Source organism: Adiantum capillus-veneris, chromosome 17 (genome assembly GCF_014529385.1).
Source record: "Adiantum capillus-veneris isolate H3 chromosome 17, ASM1452938v2, whole genome shotgun sequence".
Lineage (NCBI taxonomy): Eukaryota > Viridiplantae > Streptophyta > Polypodiopsida > Polypodiales > Pteridaceae > Adiantum > Adiantum capillus-veneris.
Window position 1 is genome coordinate 119,787,493 of NC_140947.1, and position 14,762 is coordinate 119,802,254.

General features: G+C 38.3%; 1 pseudogene; it reads right to left on the bottom strand.

The window, feature by feature from the left end:
- Positions 1-10,184: 10,184 nt before the first annotated feature.
- Positions 10,185-14,240, bottom strand: LOC147437974 (uncharacterized; annotated as a pseudogene).
- Between the last annotated feature and the right edge of the window lie 522 nt (positions 14,241-14,762).

Consider the following 14,762-nt stretch of genomic DNA (forward strand, 5'->3'; position numbering starts at 1 on the left):
ATGCCACACCTTCTTTGACTGAATCCATTTTCCAAGCTTGCACTTTGGGAGCTTGATGGTGCATTCAAATTAGCTTCGTCTCATCCTGCGGTAGTAGAGTAAAACTCGGGCAGCAGTACATCCTTGGTTGGAGTGCTAAAATCTATCCACTGCCTACTTCAACCTGAAAACTCATTAAGGGCAAAGCGACGTGATCCTCCTCGCTTGTTTAAGTCTATAGCATTCTTAACCGAGTCCTCAAAGTAGCAGATCCTCTTGGCCTTTTACTTCTCTGTATATGCTTTACCAAAGTGCTTGCAATACATTGCGTACTCATCCTCTAAAGGATGCATCTATACCTGCATAATCTCTCTCCTCGTCGGCGTTCACTTCTACTGGTCGTGAAACCCTAAAATGGATGCGTGCAAGTGCTTTTGGAGAAGATCGAATTGCTTCTGAGAGCTATTTTATTCACGCGGAGGTTTTTTTAGAGCTTTTCATGGCAGCGATGTTTTTTTTTAAAATTTAAATCGAATGCCACGTGGTGGCTTCTGCGTTCAATACTGCAAAAAGAGCCTTTGACTCACCAAGTAAGTAAAAATATTTCAACTGGTTAAATGTTATGCATAGAAATTTAGTAAATCTAAAATCCTCCCTTTCTCTCTCTCTCTCTCCAGTGTAAACTTGCACACAAGTACTTGCTCGTAACTCACTACCTTCGCAGCTCCATTCAGCACATTTTTTTGATGATGCTATCAAGCTATTGGCGATGCATCAGACGGTAGAGTCCGAAGAAACGGAAAGAGTAAACGTCGAAGTGGACATGAGGGCAGAAAAGCTTAGGAGGATCGATCACACCGAAGCTTATGATGGTTATCCTCAAGTAATTAAGACAACGACTTTAGTGCTAGCTGCTTGCACTTTTAGCAGAGAGTGTGAGGGGATTAGTGGCAGATAGCTCAATGTTGAGGGGAAGGCACATTGGGGAATATTGCCACTAGTGCAAGTCATGGTCTGATGAGCCATTGGCTTGAGCCACACTCCTCGTCCAGCTATGTTGATAGCCTATCTAAAAATTTGATAGGACAAGCATTTTTAAATGATCTACAGACAAATAGAAACATCTCTCATGACCAATTCAACACAAAATATGGTGTTCACGGAAGTTGATTAATGTGTAGGTCTAAGGAGATGGAGCAGCATTGTTGTGGAAGTCAAGTAGTCAATCATGCAGGTGCCTACGTTGCCGACCAGGATCAAAAGAATAGTCAAAGAGCACAAGCTCAGGGGGTGCACTTTGTAATCATGTTAATGTATAGTGTGAGTTCAAAAGGAGGGGTTTTAAAATGCAAACATTTTAGGCAATTTGACATAGATACATTAAAATAAGGGGTTTTAATATTTAATTTTTGGAAAAAATCATAAAATAAGGGGTCATTTTATTCATTCAGACATGTTAAAAGATGGGTTTTTTAAAAACCCCATGAATGCACGTTATATAGGGAGTACTAAATGGTTAACCCCCTGAGAGCAAAAGCAAAAGCTAATTCTTTTTTCTACACAAAGAGATTTGATACTAGAGAAGCCGAAGAACACGACTGCGGAGTCATACCAATATGTCAGCACCTATTAACCTCCAGCATAAAAATTTACAGACAATATGGCCAATATTGCAGCATGTAAAGAGCTTCTCTTGCTAAATCGCATGCAGGCGACAACCAATGTGGACGCGCAATTGAGATTATCAACAATAGTATACTGCAGCATTGCTCTTCAACAGTTGCATACAAAGTAGAGAATACTGGTGGTGTGGATTTGAACGCACAACAGTTACTGCTTCGGAGCTCCCTTCTTTCCAATGACCACAATTCGGTGGTGGATCCTAGGAGCAAAGGTCCATGTATGCAGTAGCTATCGGATCAAGTTCACATGGTTGTGTTGCAAATGGCAGACATCAGCTTGGTATTGTGGAATTTTGTCCCAAAAAAAATCATGACATGAAATTTTTTTTTTAAATGATGCAAATAATTTTGTGTAAGTGCTTACTCTATTTTTAAGTGTCTGGTTTTTGTGTCATTAGTTTCTTTGTCATTCATTTTTGTGCATTTGGACTACTCAAAGAAAGGTTTGTTGGTTAATTTTATGGTAAGAAAGTTGACCTATAGATAGATCAACTTGGTGCTCCAAGGCCGCTCACTCCATTGAAATGGATATCAAGGATACATTTATGCTCAAGAACAAGGCTTTGCTTTATCATGACATGTTAACAAGAGGAGAAGAAATAAGAGGAGAAAAGTGATGAGTAGACAAGGAGAAGAAAGAGGAAGTAGAAAGAAGAGGAATTAGTACGTAAAATTTCATCGTAACTCAGGACAATTTCCACCATGGCTCGCATACTTCTAGATGCTAAAGGTCTGTGCTTAGAAGATGGCATAGACTATGATTAAGGTCTAGATAGGCCCAATTGCTATTGAAAATTGGTGATAAATTTAGAGGAATATATCACGAGCCGCATGAGAGTCAGAACGATGTATTAATCAGAAATGCTTAAACTCATTAAGAATGCAAAGAATCTAATATGAGAGGATTTACTTATTTTATATTGATCTCTCTAGTAGAATAACTTTTTCTTTACAAAAATATTTCATGAGCTATACACAACAACTTTATTTCAAAGATTCAACTTTTTTAGGGTGTCCTAGGGATCTTTCTATGAGTTATGTGTGATGTCCCGAGGCTCTTTCTAGAAGTTGGTGGTGTTGTTCTTGGACTCTTTCTTGATGTGACGCTCTCTTTATTCCTTATTTGCCTCTCTTCCTTCCTTTTGCTTCTATCTTTGGATCTTTCTTTGGATCTCTTCTTTCCTCCTTCTCGCCTTCACAATATTATCATACCTTCACTCCTAGAAGTCACAAAATTATACCTTCACTCTCAAAATCGCATGGGATCCAAAAGCTTTGGGATCGATGGACAATGATCATGCATGTTCACAAGCCTTAAACGAGGTCTAAATCAAAGAAGAAATTGATATTCATTTAAGAAAATCTTTTCAATGGTGATATCAATGGCTATAACAATGTCCCATTGAGAATTGTGGAGAACCTGCTTATTTTTGTGAGCAAGAAAGAACATTGAATAATATAAAGAAAGTGTCTGCAAAACATTTTGCCTCTCATGATAAGACACAAATTTAAACTCTCAAATCTCCCCCTCAATCGATGGCTAGTCAAGAATCTTGGAAACATTTGAGGCCACATTATTCTTTCTCAAGTGAGTTATTTGTGCTCTTGCATTTGTGACTACCTTTGATATTTGGGGAGATTAGAGGAGATCATAGAGTAACACTCATGAACAAGGGATAATTTTTCCTTGAAATTGCTAGCCGTATTGCCTTCTCATTCTTGAAAAGGGAAAAAGTTCTTCAACTTATTTAAAAAATAAGAGATCTAACAAGTGTTTGTTAGGTTGATCTATTTTAATGGCCCAAAATTCCCTGGCACTATTAGACAATAGCATCTCTGAATCCTCTGTCACAATTCTTCTATTCAATCTGATATCTCTTGCTTTTTTCTTGAAGTCATCAAGAGCCCTTTGAGTGGACTCCACAGCCTTCTCCCAAGCATTAAAAGGAGATATATAACTTCCAAAAGAAACAAAAAAGATCTCACTAATTTTCTCTATGATAGTAGGTAGACCCAAAAGAGCTTGATCCATGTGATGTTAACCATATCTTTGAGTGGGTTCCACTTTTGAAAACTCAAATATAGTTGATGAATGATCAAACAGCACATAGAGTTGCTTATCTGATAGTTAACTACAAATCTCCCCCTCAATCGATGGCTAGTCAAGAATCTTGGAAACATTTGAGGCCACATTATTCTTTCTCAAGTGAGTTATTTGTGCTCTTTCATTTGTGACTACCTTTGATATTTGGGGAGATTAGAGGAGATCATAGAGTAACACTCATGAACAAGGGATAATTTTTCCTTGAAATTGCTAGCCGTATTGCCTTCTCATTCTTGAAAAGGGAAAAAGTTCTTCAACTTATTTAAAAAATAAGAGATCTAACAAGTGTTTGTTAGGTTGATCTATTTTAATGGCCCAAAATTCCCTAGCACTATTAGACAATAGCATCTCTGAATCCTCTGTCACAATTCTTCTATTCAATCTGATATCTCTTGCTTTTTTCTTGAAGTCATCAAGAGCCCTTTGAGTGGACTCCACAGCCTTCTCCCAAGCATTAAAAGGAGATATATAATTTCCAAAAGAAACAAAAAAGATCTCACTAATTTTCTCTATGATAGTAGGTAGACCCAAAAGAGCTTGATCCATGTGATGTTAACCATATCTTTGAGTGGGTTCCACTTTTAAAAACTCAAATATAGTTGATGAATGATCAAACAGCACATAGAGTTGCTTATCTGATAGTTAACTACAAATTAATCCTTAAGCTAGTCCACAGTAATCTAGACTATGTTGCAGACCTATAACAATTACGAGATTGGTTGATAGTCAAGTAAAACCACATCTTCTAATATTTCCACCATGTTGAGAACATCGTGCATATAAAATCCATGCTTTTTATGTCCCTAATAATACTCTACCAAGCCTATTCTATCTATCTTTGATGTTAGTGACCATGTTAAAAATGCCTGCTACTACAGCCACCAAGTTAGAAATTTTAAGAAAAGACCAAACAACAACTCATCCAAATCTAGAGTTGGGAGTGTATAGGGAAACCAATGTAAAGCTCAAAGGGCCTGAAAATGAGATAGAAATCCAATGATGGTATGGACCTTCAATAACATCAATAACCAAGCGGCCATGTGCTTATGAGACACCCAAAGGTGATCCACCCTTTCCATTAGAGTGAGAAATACAAAACCAAGCAAAATAAGATCCTACTTTGTTTAGGTTGAAAATGAGTTCCTATCCTCTTGCCTTGAGCGCTTGAAATATAATTCAAAACAAAGTTGATCAGAGAATCTTGAAGCCATTTCTTAAGAGTCATAGTCCTTAAGGGAGCAATAAAGCCCTTGACATTTATGGTGCACCCTCCTAGGGTAGAGGCGCCAGATTAGAGGCGCCCAAATTGGGACCGAGAGTCAAACCCTAAAAATGGGTTAGAATGAAAATTTAGCACCACAAGCATGCAATCCATGTGTTGCTCTACATGTGGGACTAAGTTGGTGCTATGGAAAAGCCATATGGGGTGCCAAATTGAGGGTTTTTGGTAAGTTAAAAAAATGGGGTGAGTGAAGGGATGGACCCTTCCCCCCCAGGCTCACCTTGCGTGGATGAGAGCTACCTTTGTATAGGACCAATTAAAAAGCGATAGTGAACCGCAACAGGAATGCCACCTCACCCAAGGAGGAGGAGTATGTAATGATATAGTGAATCATTAGAGTGCCGGTGTATGTCAAGCAAGCTTCTAGTTCCATCTCGCTTTGCTGCTTACTATCCTGTGCGTGTTCCTCATTGATGTCTTGCGTCACCTTCAACCTCTAGCTATGGTGTTCTTCCACAAATTTCCATGCTCTGGTCTCACAAGGTTGCACATTTCAGCCCCCCTTCCTGCATGAAGATCTCTTGCTATAAGCTCCCCACAAAATTTTCCCTTTTTGCAACATTTGACAATGGTGTGGCCGCTTACAAACTCTATTGTACATGTTTCGAACCATGCAAGAAGGCCTTTGTTCTACAGGATGTCTTCCTTTGCTGTCGGCATCAAGTGTCACTGTCGTTTGAGGAGCATGTTTTGACCTTGTTTTGACAGTAACGTCCCTTGATTCCCCAATGGTTTAGGGTAAGAATGCCTTCAGAATCAATATATATGCACTTCAAATTCTTCCCGAATCTTTATGTGGACGTTTTAAACTTCTTTAGATATGCGTGTCTTTGTAAGTTTAGACATGATTTTCCGTAAGCAATGCTTTAATTCCCACATTTCTGGTAGACAAATGGCATGTCTGGCCTCACAAGTATGTTGAGAGTTCTTGCTGGATTTGTAGAGGTGACAGCCAATGTGGAGGCAATTAAGATTAGCAACAAAAGTAAATACTACAACGTTGCTCTTCAAGAGCTACATACGAAGCAGGGAATAGTGGTGGTGTGGATTTGAACGCACATCAGTTACTGCATTGGAGCTCCCTTCTTGCCAATAACCATGATTTGGTGGCGGATCCTAGGAGCAAAGGTCCATGTATGCAGCAGCTATCGGATCAAGTTCAAATGATTGCAGATGGCAGACATTAGTTTGGTATTATAGAAAACACAAAAGGCATTTTGTACCAAAAAAAAATCATGATATGAATTAAAAAAAGGTTTTGATGCAAATAATTTTGTGTAAGTACTTATTCTATTTTTAAGTCTCTGGATTTTGTATCATTAGTTTCTTTGTCATTCATTTTTGTGCATGTGGACTATTCAAAGAAAGGTTTGTTGGTTAATCTTATGGTAAGAAAGTTGATCTATAGAAAGAGAAACCTAGTGCTCCAAAGTCACTCACTCCATTGAAATGGATATCAAGGATACAATTATGCTCAAGAGCAAGGCTTTTCTTTATCATGACATGCTAACAAGAGGAGAAAAGTGATGAGTAGACAAGGAGAAGAAAGAGGAAGGAGAAACAAGAGGAATTAGTACGTAAAATTTCATCCTAACTCAGGACAATTTCCACCATGGCTCACATACTTCTAGATGCTAAGGTATGTGCTTAGAAGATGGCATAGACTATGATTAAGGTCTAGATAGGCCCAATTGCTGTTGAAAATTGGTGATAAAATTAGAGGACTATACCACAAGACGCATGAGAGTCGGAGCAACTAATTAATAAGAAATGCTTAAAATCATTAAGAATAAAAAGAATCTAATATGAGAGGCTTTACTTATTTTATATTGATCACTCTGGTAGAATAATTTTTTCTTTACAAAATGGATATTTCATGAGCTATACACAACAGCTTTATTTTCAAAGATTCAATTTTTTTAGGATGCCGTAGGGATCTTTCCATGAGTTTCTTGTGATGTCTTGAGGCTCTTTCTAGACGTTGGTGGTGTTGTTCTTGGACTTTTTCTTGATGTGACGTTCTCCTTCTTCTTTTATTCCTTATTTGCCTCTCTTCCTTCCTTTCTCTTTTACCTTTGGATCTCTCCTTTCCTCTTCCTCTCCTTCACAATATTATCATACCTTCACTCCTAGAAGTCACAAAATTATACCTTCACTCTTACAATCACATGGGATCCAAAATCTTTGGGACCAGTGGACAATGATCATGCATGTGCACAAGCCTTAAACAAGGTCTAAATCAAAGAAGAAATTGATATTAATTTAAGAAAATCTTTTGAGTGGTGATATCAATGGCTATAACAACGTCCCATTGAGAATTGTGGAGAACCACCTTATTTTGTGAACAAGAAGGAACGTTAAATCCTTTAAAGAAAGTGTTTGCAAAACATCTTACCTCTCATGCTAATACACAAATTTTAACTCTTAAATCTTCCTCTCAGTCAATGGCTAGTCAAGAAGCTTGGAAACATTTGAGGCCACATTATTCTTTCTCAAGTGAGCTATTTGTGCGCTTGCATTTGTGACTGCCTTTGATCTTTGGAGAGATTAGAGGATCTCATAGAGTAACACTCATGAAGAAGGGATAATTTTTCCTTAGAATTGCTAGCCATATTGCCTTCTCATTCTTGAAAAGGGAAAAAGTTCTTTAACTTTCTTTTTTTAAAAGAGATCTAACAAGTGTTTGTTAGGTTGATCTATTTTGATGGCCCAAAATTCCATGAGCACTATTGGGATAATAGAATCTTTGAATCCCCTGTCAATTCTTCTATTCAATTTCATATTTCTTGCTTTTTACTTGAAGTCATCAAGAGCCCTTTGAGTGGACTTCACAGCCTTCTCCCCAGCATTAAAAGGAGATATTTAATTTCCAAAAAAATAAAAAAAATCTCTCTAATTTTTTCTAGGATAGTTCGTAGACCAAAAAGAGCTTGATCCATGTGATGTCAACCATATCTTTGAGTGGGTTCCACTTTTGGAAAGTCAAATATAATTGATAAATGATCAAACATCAAATAGAGTTGTTTATCTGATAGTTCACTACAAATTAATCCTTAAGTTAGTCCATAATAATCTAGACTATGCTAGCCTTGCAGACCTATAACAATTACCAGATTGGTTGATAGCCAAGTAAAACCAACATTTTATAATATTTCCACCATGTTGAGAACATCTTGCATATAAAATTCATGTCTTTTATGCTCCTAATAATACTCTACCAAGCCTATTCTATATATCTTTGATGTTAGTGATCGTGTTAAAAATGCCTGCTCTACAACCACCAGGTTAGAAATTTTAAGAAAAGACCAAACAACGACTCATCCAACTATAGAGTGGGGGTGTATAAGGAAACCAACGTAAAGCTTGAAGGGGCTGAAAATGAGATAGCAATCTAATGATGGTATGGACCTTCAATAACATCAGTAACCAAGTGACCATGTGCTTATAAGACACCCAGAGGTCCTCCACCCTTGCTATTAGAGTGAGAAGTACAAAACCAAGCAAAATAAGATCCTAGTCTGTTTAGCTTGAAAATGAGTTCTTGTTCTCTTGCCTTGAGCACCTAAAAGATAATTTAAATCAAAGTTGATAAGAGAATCTTGAGAGTCATAGTCCTTAAGGGACCAATAAAGCCCTTCACATTTAGGGTACACCCTCCTAGATGATTGAGAAGAGTTATTTTTATTTCTTTTATTGTCTTAGTCATAAAAGCTAAGAGCATAGTGGGATCCAAATTCTTTTATTTTTTCATTTTAGATTTCAAGAGCTTTTTGATGGGTGAAGTCTCCTCCCTTGCCTATGTCATGGTGATGTCCTTGATTTTTTCGGAGAGTTAAGAATATCCTTAATCTTCCATAATTTTTCTAATTTTTCTTGAAAAGAGTCCTTAGAGTGAGAACTCATAACAACCCCTTCGTCTGACATAGAGTTTTCAAAGGAAGGAGAGGCTTATTTATGGGGTTAGTGTCAAAACTTCATTGCATGAAGATTAAGGTTCTAGATGAGGGGTGTTATGTTTTTGTGGTGTATGTTGATTTTCATGGTCATCAATAATATCATCTAGTAGACCTTACGTAGTGTCAAACATTTTATTAAAGAAGAGCACCAAACGATTGTTTTGTCTATCGCCAAGGTTCCTATTTTGCGATTGGCTTCGTTCAATGTTATTTCTATTGAGTTCTACCGTAGCCCGAGCAAGCATGAGCGAGCATACAAGAACCCGAGTGGATATCTATGATGGTGTTGTTGTCAATGCACATGACCTAACAAGAAAACAAAGAAAAACATAATACTAATTTTTGAGAAAAATTGGACAAAGCTTCCTTTGTACATAGGTCAATATTTCAAAACAAACCCATTAGCCATTTAAGGCACCTCATAGGAGGATTTGAAATTCTAACCAAATTGTTTTAAAGAGTGAATACTTCTCATCCACGACTCAAAACATTGGAACATCAACTCAAAAGTTTCCATCAAAACATGATGAGAACCATATGAAAATAACAAGACATGAATTTCAATTCTAACATCAATGCTACAAATTTCTCAATTCTTATGATTAGTCACATTCATTGTCGATGTAGACTTTCCCCCTGCAACGCATTGTCAATGCATATGACCTAACAAGAAAACAAAGAAAAACATAATACTAGTTTTTGAGAAAAATAGACAAAGCTTCCTTTGTACATAGGTCAATATTTCAAAACAAACCCATTAGCCATTTAAGACACCTCACAGGAGGATTTGAAATTCTAACTAAATTGTTTGAAAGAGTGAATTCTTATCATCCACGACTTAAAACATTAGAACATCGACTCAAAAGTTTCCATCAAAACATGACAAGAACCATATGCTACAAATCCCTCAATTCTCACACTCATCGTCGATGTAGACATTCCGTCTCCGACGTGTCTCACAGATTTCAGAATCGTATCGCCGCATGTCCGCTTCCATGCTCCCAGCCATCTCCTCTGCGTAGACCGGCATGGAATTTCCAACCAACAAGAAAATGCATCGTCAAGACAAAATACTAAACAAGACATAGAAGCAATATCCATAAACACTAAATACCAATGTTGACATCAAAAGGATAAAAAAACATAATCAATGTCAATGGCATAGTAAGACGTGGGCCTCACTAGTCATCAAAGGGATTGACACGCGATGGCATATCACCCTCATCATCAATATCTAAGGAGGTGGAGGGGTCCTCTCTGCTCCGCTTTCTACGACGGAGTAATGGTAGCACATATCCTGAAATCAATGGCTCATCAATGTTGAGCGCAACACATGTCTATCCTGATCCCACACAAGCCGCCAATGCAGGCGTTGTACCACATCCAAGCTCCAAGCAAATACCTCCACACCGACAAAGGAGCTCCACAAAGCATGCAACAAAAGAATGGCTCCGCTGCAATCCACCTCGCAATGGCTCGCCTGATGATGATCTAGCTTGAGAGAGCTCCGGAACATTATGCATCATAAAAGAATCCGATGAGTGCATGCCAAGGCGAGAAAATAGAACAGTGCTCTCTGCTACGAAGCACGGTGGACGCATACCTACTCGATGAACCATAAATAGCACAGAGAAAAGACACTGTAACAAAAGAGGCACGGTTAGAGAAAGCAACAACATAAATCATTACAGTATTAATACAAATCAAGTGTGTCACCTCAATAGGACCGCCAAAACTCTCAAAATGACCATAGGCTCCATGATGGACTACTACAATACGTCGATGAACAACCATCTCTGCAGCACGACAAAACATCTCTACCCACCCAATGGACCCTCCTGTTCAAAGCATTAATTATTACAAACACTTACAATGATTATTATTATCTTATGGCATGATCATAAACAAAAGGATCTCACCCGCCATAAACACCATGATTAGAAGCCAGCCTGAATCTGCTAGCGTCGAGAATGCCAAATGAACTCCAGCACGCATATGATCCTCACTGCAAATTTCCCACTGAGGTAGAGTAGAGGAGCCTACTAGAGACCCAGGGGAGATCCAAGAAAATAAAATCAGCAGCCCATGGAACAGCTCTCCCCGTGCGAGTATATAGTGTAGCCTCCGAACGTGCCCGTGAAAGATGCTCATGTACGGGGATCCATATGGGATTCCGAACTCCCGCTCTGAAGTCTGCAGCAATGGCAATGTAGTTCCCCACTATGGCCATGCACCGTGTGTCAACAAAACTGGATATGTTTTGTAGTGGAGACTTCACAAGATAAACAAATGAGATAGTCTTCCTAGCCATGATGGTGCCAGAAGACAGTGGAGCATCACAACAAGATAAAATTAGTCATCTATGAAGCATATTTTTGGAAAGCATTAACAAACTTTTATAAGACATACCAGGCATTGAGCCCACATCCTCCTCTACGATCGTATCCACAAATGTTTCCTTTTCCTTTTGAGAGTTGCGTGCATCTTAAACAAAACATTTTAAGTCAAAATACTACTAACTTATGGTTGTTTGGCATGCCAAAGAGTGAAACATACCTGCATGTCTCGCCTCTCGTCTATCTGCTGGTGGATTTTGTATCACAGCATCCCTCGACATCGTGTCATGCAGCTCTCTTTCACGACCAAGAACATGTCCTTTTTCCATATCTATCCACCATGGACAATTCTCAATCTCCCATGCACTCAAGGTGCGCATACTAGAGGGATACATGCATGTATCTTGAGTAGCCATCTGAGTCCACTATCTTGCCAAAAAAGGTATGGCAGGAAACACATTCTTGGATACCAAAAACATAAGGAATCTACAATGAACAGCTAACAAGTTACATGAAGCTCATCACATAAACATAACAAATTAATAAAATTGCAATTAATAAATTATTCACATGAAAGACAAACGTTGTGCTGCCATTCGTAATGTATCTACCTTCTTCAATGCCTGCTTCTCCACATCCTTCATCTTTGCTCCAAGAGACACTTCAATTGGAAACAAAAAGGGTCTAGCTTCAAATTTTATCTCCTCAAAATAGAATATGAGGGTAGAGTCATGTGGCAAAGGCACAACGCCAGGCACATCCATAAGATCTGACACAATCTGAAATGCTCTTTCAAAGACTCGTGCCAAAAAACCCTCTCTACGAAGCCACCTACAAGTCCAAAAAGAGTGAGAGGAAAAAAAGACAGTACAACAAATTCAAGATTAATTATCAAGGATCATCTTACATGCGGAAGACGTGATCTCCTTTCTTAAGACCATATGCACCCCTTGTAATCTTGTCCGCCTCAAGCAAAGAAATCCAATGAATCTTGTTTTGAACGGGAGCATCTTGCAGTGCTATTAAGTTCAATTTCTCCAATGTAGCCGAGCTATCATTACCCCATTTCACAGACAAAAAAACCTTGCTAGCCAATCTGTCCCAAGGTTGGGATCCACAATGTTAAGTAACTGCAATATGAGTATAAAAATGACAATTACTCTAATTACATATTGTACCATTTGCCACAAATAAAGAGTAGATGCAAACAAATAAAGTACCTTCCCAATAAGATCTTGATATTTGTGTGTGATCTCTTGGTGAATTCTCTCCTCTTCCTTTTTGAAGTCTTCGTCAGACAAACCATGCTTCACATTCGACATTCTCTTCTCTTTCTCTTTTGTCATTTGAATCTAAAATCCAAAATAAGCAAGACTATATTAATAATCACTCACACCAATGACAAAAGAAAGCAATTTATTTGATTCATACATCATAGACCAATCTGCCAAGGTAACATCGAGTGAGCGGATACCAAGGCTTTGAACCTTTGGCATATTTTTTCCGTACGGCGGCAATAAGATTTTTATCCTTTTCGGGTAAACCGTTTAAGTACATCACATGATCCACCACACAAATGTGTGTGGTATTAACGATCTCATCATGAAGATGAGTGGCAACCAAAGCATGAGTATTCATGTTGCATTGACATATCATGTAAGCATTCAAATATACGATAACTTAAATACTAGCAAAGTTGATCAAGCAAAACACTTACAAGTTCATTCTTTGCAAACTGCTTAGCAACGCAATCTCAGGCACTTTGGTAGGATCTATGATAGTGCACAAAACACGACAATGCTTCTCCTTAGAAGTGAAAAACCTTTCTTTAATTGCCTCTGTCCATGCCAGAGTACGATGATTCCCTTCCCAAACATAGAACATGTGATTGACAAGATCTTGAAACTTTGGTTTCTTTTTCAATTCACATTCGAATTCATCATTGATCTCATTCCATAGAGGTCCCCATGTTGCTTTGATCTCATCTTGAGTACACACAAAAGTTAAACTTTATACAAAATCCAAAGAATGTGAACAATGGCAAAAAGATAGAAAGTATTGACATACCTGTCACAAGGCTCTCCTCTCTTTTGCATGTCAATAAAGAGACAATGAAAGCTCCTTTTTCTGGCATATAGCCTTCTTTTGCAAAGGCAGACTTCAACCCACTAAGATCGTCTCTCAACCCTCTCACCCTTGCATATGGAATCAATCTGCACAAGGAAATAGAGGGACAATCAAAGCAGCTAAATACACGTGTGCGCTCAAGCATATCTGCTCCCCTATGCATGAAGATTTTTTGTTCATCCTCCATTTCTGCGGCTGCACTAACCTCGTCCCTTATCTCCCATGGGACTATCTGCAACCCATTCTCCTCAGGGGCTAGTGTCTCATCTATCTCATGTAAAGATCCCTGCCCCATGTCCATAGATAGAATCTCCTCTTCTTGTGTTTCTAGCTCCTCTATCATGATAGTAGCTGAAACCGAAGAGACTTGGTCACTACTGTCCACATGACCATAAGAGATTTGGTCGCTACTCCTCCCTCTCCGGGAACGACCACGGGATCTAGGGCTGATCCAACGTAAATAAACAATTCAACATTTTTAGTAACCTTCAAAAAGAAATCAGTTGTTGAGGGAAGCACATAATGAAACATAAAGTATTGTTATGGAATAACAAAATGAAACAAAATTTAATTTAGAGCACTATTTCAAATACTATGCATAGCCCATGAGATATATCTCCAACAGATTTTAGAAACCAAGGCTATTTATTTATTCCAACATTATTTAAAAATGTAAAAAATTCATAAAATTATTTAATTGCAGATATTTAAAAGTTTAAAACACCTGGCAGGAGGACGCCCTCTTCGATTAGATGTACCATTTTTGCCTGCCATCGATTGCCCTTGTCACGAATTGACCTACACAAGTCAAAGCTAAACATAAATTTGCAGACATGCCATAAGTAGCTCTACATTTAAAATTAAGTTGTATTAGCAAAAAAATAAACAAAATTCACAATCTCTAGTTGATTCGGTGGGAAGGAATTGGCTAAGCAAGCCAACCACGGAAAAATTTCAAGCCTGTTGATAGGGCCGCACGCCGACGTTCGGTCATTGTGACAGTATTTTCCTCTATTTTAGCCTGGGATTTCTCCTTTTCCCCTTGCGCTCAACATGAATTTTGGAAATTGAAAATGACAAGAAATTAAGCTGACACACATTTTTTCCGAACACTTGAGGGTACCTCTCTCTCTCTCTCTCTCTCTCTCTCTCTCTCTCTCTCTCTCTCTCTCTCTCTCTCTCTCTCTCTCTCTCTCTCTCTCTCTCTCTCTCTCTCTCTCTCTCTCTCTCTCTGTCATTTACTGTTAACGTCGTTGAGACCCATTAGTATGGTATGCCTTGGCATGCATTGACCCA